The following is a 6,826-nucleotide window of genomic DNA, read 5'->3' as shown; positions in this document are numbered from 1 at the left end:
ACATCTACATATACTGGAATTCACTGTTGCTTTCATATGTGTCTTGTGATTTTCCATTCCCTCCAAAGTGTCCTATTTGGAATAAATGTTCAAATAAAGAAAGGTTCTGAAAGCTTAGTTTGTAAAAAATCTTTTTTTTTCCTCTAACTCTTTGCATGAAAAATTCTTTCTGTCTATGGAATCTGTTTGAAGATTTTTGGTCACTAAATCCTAGGCTTCTTGGAATTTAAAAAAAGAGCATAGTTGCCTATAATTTGCAGAGTTGCAGAGACTTAGTTTGTGTCCACTCAAATGCATTAACTTTCCAGTTCCGCATGTCTCTCAAATATTGATTCATAACACTCATGTTTACAAGATTCTCTCTCTTAAAAAAAAATTACAAATTTTGGTAAGCGTATAAGGCAAGTATTATTTTGGCAGATGTGGAAAGATCATGGGTAAGAAATTTGAAATAAGACCAGGAAAAAGAGTTAGGTAAAACATAAAAGGGAACATATAAGTCCCAGGTTGATACAAAAGTAATTTCCATAGAACTTGTGGGTAGATGAAGACAAAAACTTTAAGAAACCTTGGATTGAAAAGACATAGTAAGACACAGATCAACTGTGAAGAATGTGAACGATGGGCAAAGTGTGGTACTATCACTGCACTTCGTGCCTTTCTAACTTCAGTCACTGCTGTGCAGCCACTATCACAAAATATCCCTTAAGCCATAGTTTCTGCTCTTGTTACAAGGTCTTATTTACACCTCTTCTAAAACAGCATTGAAAATCTTAGTCCTTGTTAATAAGATGCTTAACTGTTATCAAGGTTGAAATTCAGTTTGCTAGACAATTGCATCCATTTGTTTCCATTCACTGTCATCAATGCTAGGTCACTGTAGAGTGAATGCTGAGATTGACTTAATTATAAGTTAGGAATTCACATGCAAACGTCCCATGCACCAGCCCAAAACTGGCCCCTTTTCAATCTGATATTAGATACTCATTCACGGACGGAGTGTAATTTTTTCATTTTATATGTAAATAACTTGCTTTTCTTCCCTAACTAGAGAGTGTTGAGTTATTCATGGTAATGTATTCTTTCATCATGTTTTTTCAGAGTGGCAGTTTCTTCCAAACTTGGAACATCTCACAGCAAGCAGAGAAACCAACATCTTTTTCACACAGCATGATATTAGAATATTTGGCTAAAGGCCCTAAAACATTAAAAACAAACAAACAAACAAACAAAAATCTTATTCATGATCTTTGTGTTTACTTGTTCTGCTCAATTTGTTCTTTCATGCTTGTAGCAGACAAAGGAAATTTTGATGGCTTGGTGTTTTAATGGCCTGGTGTTTTATCTTTATAAGGAAAGGAGCCTTTTCTCCATATATTTCCAATGATTTCTAAAGGAAAAAAACATGAAGCTATATCTGAGAGAGGTTTTTCTTGTTAAATGCCATGCTTCTCAGAGCCTCACATTCTGTATGCTGTGGAACATTTATTGAAGGACTGCAACATACTCTTTTGCTGTACAGAATGATGTTAAGCTTATTCAGTGACACTGTTTGAAATTTCAAGGTTACTTTGAATTTTTTTAAAACGTCTTTTTCAGTACTTTACCTCTTTCAAGATAAGTTAAGAAGGTATACATCTTGTAAAAAACTCTTTCCTACTACAAATATTAAATAAAACGTGTGCGACACAAAAGTGATAGGTATTATGTTTGATATCCGTACAATAATACCACAACTTCAGTTCATAATTCTGGACAAAATTTAGCAATCTAATTAATGTACTACATCATTTGTTGGCGGGTATTACAATTTTGAAAGACATAACATGGAAAACCAAATGTGAGAAGTATGAATTAATATCTTTGTTTCTCTACAGCAGGTGTGAAATTATGGTTTCACTGTGTGAAAGGATGGTGGCTTTACTACTGCCCTGGATACTTTCTAACTTGGCTGCAACAGGTTTGTCTCACACATCTGATAGCATGCAAGAATTGTTCTCTAACTAAAACCCTGTGAAATTAATTCTCCAAAGTACTCATGGAATCACAGAATGATTTGGGTTACAAGATATATTAAAAATCATCCAGTTCCAAACATGTCATGGGCCAGGAATCTTCCACTAAACCAGGTTACTCAAATGCCTTGGACTTTATTAGAAACATAATTTTGTTTAATATTACTGTTCTCTCTAGTTAACACATCTGTCATTAAAAAAAAAAGAATATTTACCTTTAAAAGCAATTTTCTTTTAAAATAATTTGCTTTCTGTAAAACACCAATAACTCTTCCTGTTTTGATACTTGAAATTATGCTACTAACAATGTATTTGTACCATAGTATTTGCTCTCCATCACAAGACAAATAGTTTTTGTAATTTCTTCTATAAAATATTGGACAACCATCTTCCCTTTAGTGAAAAAAATGCAGAATTTCAAAAAGGTATACAAATATTTCATTCATTGTCACAAAGGAATATCTGAATTCTCACACACGACAGCCTAAATGCAAAGAAAAACCCTGTATTTTTAATAGGAAATTTTAATCAATTTTATGATAGAAAATTTATAAACTGTGAGACAAAGGATGTTTGTCCTCTTTACCTTGAATCTGGGAACGTATGGTCCCTGCATAGTTCTTTTGGGAATCCCTACTTCATTACTTCATCCCCATGAACAAACCAATGGTCTTGTCTCATTTTTCCTTCTGATGAATGCTCTCAAAACACCAAACTGTTACAGGTTTTAAGTATAGTAAAGGGTAATCACTAATGAGATTAGGGGATAGAGTGTACCCTCAGCAAATTTTGAGGTGACACCAAGCTGAGTGCTGCTGTTGACACACCTGAAGGACATAATGTCATCAAGAGGAACCAGAATCTCATGAGGTTTAACAAACGCAAGTGCAACATGCTGCACCTGGGGTGAGTCAGCCCTGATATCAATCCAGGCTAGGGAACCAGCAACTGAGAGCAGCCCTGTCAAGAAGGATGTGGGGGTAACGGTTGATGAGAGGCTGAGCATGCCCTGGTGGCGTGTGCTCACAGCCCAGAAAGCCAGTTGTATCCTGGGCTGCATCCAAAGCAGCCTGGGCAGCAGGGCAAGGGAGGGGATTCTGCCCATCTACTCTGCTCTGGCAAGGCCCCCTCAAAGCACAGCATCCAGCTCTGGGGTCTCCAGCACAGGAAGGACATGGATGTGTTGGCGTGAGTCCAGAGGCGGGCCACCAAGATGATCAAAGGGATCATATGAGGAAAACCTGAGACAATTGGGTTTGCTCAGACTGGAGGTTTTGAGGTGGCCTAATTTCATCCTTTCAGTATCTAAATGGAGCCTGCAGGGAAAGTGGAGAGAAACTATTTACAAGGGCATGTAGTGACAGGACAAGACAGAATGGCTTCAAACTGAGAGTAGATGTAGATTAGATACTAGGAAGAAACTTTATTGTGCAGGGGAACAGCTGCCCAGAGAATTCGGGGATGCCACGTATCTTCAGTAAAAATTTTCTTCCTAATGTTCTTCTGGAACCTCCCCTGGCGCTGCTTGAAGACATTTCCTCCTGCCCCATTGCTGGTTGCCTTGGAGTAGAGGCCAACATCCACATGGCTACAGCTCCTTTCAGGTAGTTGTAGAGAGTGATATGGTCTCCCCTGAACCTCCTTTTCTTCAGGCTAAACAACCCCAGCTCACTCAGCTGTTCCTTGCAGGACTTTTGCTCCAGACCCTTCACCAGCTCCATTGCCCTTCCCCAGACTCGCTCCTGCCCCTCAATGTCCGTCTTGAAATGAGGGGCCCAGAACTGAACACAGGATTTGAGGCCTCACGAGTGCCAGGTACTGGGGAAAATCACTTCCCTGGTTCTGCTGGGCACATTATTCTTGATACAGGCCAGGATTCTATTGGCCTTTTTGGCCACCTGGGCACATACTGGCTCATGTTCAGCTACTGTCAACCAGCACCCCCAGGTGCTGGGCCACTTTCCAGCCAGCACCCTTTTCTTCTGGGCCACTTTCCAGCCATTCTGTCTCCAATTTGTCTCATTAATTTAGGAATTATCTCAAGTACTTAAAAACAAGAAATGAGGGGGAATTTTTGGTGAATAATTTCTAATAATTAACATTAAAATTATCACAATTTTATTATTTATTACTTTAATATGCATACTCTACTTCAGAAGCCAAGAGAAGCCCATCTTAGCAACCAAGATAAACAGGCAGTCTAATATAGGCATCTATTATTCTCATTTCATTACCATTTTGCTTTTGTTTCATGATTCTCCAAAAAAAATCCAGCAGTGCATATGTGTATGTGTTGGGGGTGTGGGAGATAAACAAAAGATTATTTTTAAAATTATCTTGTTTTCTGAAAGAGGGAAACATATGAATGAGGTTTGTAGACAGAAAAGAAGGTTTAAAGAATGTTATTCTCTGCCTGGTTTGAATTGGGCCTGTTATCAAAATTTCTCTTCCAACTGCTTTATGATCAGAGTCAGTCTCATTATATGGGCTTCACTTAGCCAATGGCTAGTTAGCACTCTTAATGAATTCATTGAGTTCAATGGAGATGAGAATACATAGTTTTCACTGAAATGCAAATATGAACACAGGAATAATCTGGGATGCCAGCAGGAGTATACTTTAGACTGAACTGGGAAAAATATAACTGTCAAAATCCATGGCCCCTAATAATGTCAGCAGATACTCTTGTGAACACAAACAGTATGAAAACCGAGGAAAGTCTCCAAGTAATATCGGAAACTGCAAGATTATGAGAACGCTTGTCTACAAAATTTGTTTTACAAGAGAAATTGATTGTGTGTGACTGGATGACAGGGGAGATGGTGCTGAACTTCCACTGTGGTAATTCAGAAATAAGGGACTGCAGAATTCCCCTCAAATGCTTGAACATTTCTGATGCTCTATGTGTCCCATGATCACTACATCCCTGTCTAGCACAGAGTGATCCTAAACCAGACTGTGATCATACAGTCAAAAATCGCAAGACTCAGTCAAGGCAAGCAGGTAAGTACCAGATGACAGCAAGAGAACATGACTCACAGTTTAACCTAATTATAAGCATCAGAAATATGATTACTACATTTTATAAAGGTTTTCAGTCCCCTTTAATTTGACAGCTAGCGTATAAAATATGTTTTTCCTCTCTAAAGCAAACAAGCATCAAAATGTCATAGCACATATCAAAAACCCATAGCACATAGGTTATGGACTAATTAACATGTGATCTACCACAGTTACATAGAAATTCTAGAAAATCCCACAATAAAGATGTACAGCAACAAATCAAAAGGGGACAGATTTTGACAACTGGACTTCCTTCTCATTGTGGAGTCCAGCTTAAAATTTTGTAACAGCTGTAATTTAATTATTAGTTTTCAGTCAGAATATAATCAAAGGGAAGTGACTGATGTCTGATCAATGACAGTTGCAATAATTACTGTATACACAGCATTTAGGAGTGCTGATCGGCAGGGCTTCCATACATAATCATGTCAATTCAACATATATAATTTGAAATAAAGCAGACTTATCTTTTCAACATAACAGAAGATGCAGAAATACTAATATAAAACTGCTTATTGCACTCTGTATGTGTAATATATGTTTAGATGGCAGAAAATAAAGGGCAGCAATTGTCCTCACTCTCAAATATTAAAGAATTTAAGAATAAAAATTCTCAATTACAACCAGTAATTGAATTAATGTTATCACCTGTTTAGTTGTAAAATTGTTTGTTTTGGAACCATATCCCAGCTCCCATCTCCTAAATCTTCACTTTCTAATACTTTTGGTAGTACAGTACTACGTACAAATGCATCAAACCACCGCTGACACATACAGGCTCAGTTTCAAAAGTATGGAATAGGCAAAGAGCAACACCTTTATGTTTTTCAAAGATGTACTAAGTGTCAGATGAAAAACCAGATCTACCTCCAAGAGGAAAAAGAAATTGAGCACAAATTTTCACTTTTTCGCTATGGTGAGTCTCACATGCATCTTATCATGCTGACTTAACTACATTTAAAAAAAAAAGCTTTAAATAATTGATGATGAATATTACAGTATACATTCAAGCACTGCTTTGCTTTCTTAAATGAATCTATTTTTTTCCCCCAAGAAATAATAGTTCCTTAAATGTGAAATAGATTTTTTTAGGTGGGAATTCCATGGTTTTGGAGGGAAAAAAAATCTTTTTTGGTTGGCCATCATTTAGTATCAACCCAAAACCTGTAATTAATATGTCCTATATATGTCCTAATTGGTGAATAATTAGCTTGCTAGTAAGACTCCTTATTTGACTTTATATTTAATATTTCTGTTAAATCTTATTAGCATGTAGGCTTGCCAACAAAATTAGAAAGCTTATGATTTTGAATTGGGAAGCTAAAATTTTGGGAATAGGTATTTTATCCACATGAGGGAAAAAACCCCCAACACTTCAAATATGAGTTTGAACCTGTATTGCACACATAAATTATCTTTCCTTCCATTATATTATCTTTTCATGTTGGCAGAAACTATTTGTCAGCATTAAAGTGATCAGGTCATAACTTGATTTCTTTCCTTAAACAGCTATGTAATGTATGATGAATCACATTTTAGCTCTGTACTACAAAAGTTTCCTCTTCCTAATACATTAATAGGTGAAAAACCTTAGAAAAATCTGATTTAAAGAAGGGCCACAAAGATGATTAGAAAGTGGAGCACCTTTCCTATGAAGATGGTTTGAGAGAGCTGGGGCTGCTCATTTGGGAGAAGACTTTGGGCAGACCTCAGTGCAGCCTCCAGTAAATCAAGAGAAGAAGGAAAAG

General features: G+C 37.0%; 1 protein-coding gene across 1 annotated transcript in view; it reads right to left on the bottom strand.

The window, feature by feature from the left end:
• Positions 1-6,826, bottom strand: part of CSMD1 (CUB and Sushi multiple domains 1) — a 1,057,667-nt gene that overhangs the window by 834,924 nt on the left and 215,917 nt on the right. The window lies entirely within an intron of this gene.

Source organism: Geospiza fortis, unplaced genomic scaffold (assembly GCF_000277835.1).
Source record: "Geospiza fortis unplaced genomic scaffold, GeoFor_1.0 scaffold56, whole genome shotgun sequence".
In the NCBI taxonomy this organism is placed as follows: Eukaryota; Metazoa; Chordata; class Aves; order Passeriformes; family Thraupidae; genus Geospiza; species Geospiza fortis.
Note: the sequence above shows the minus strand (reverse complement) of the source record. Positions and strands in the feature narration are given on the sequence as shown.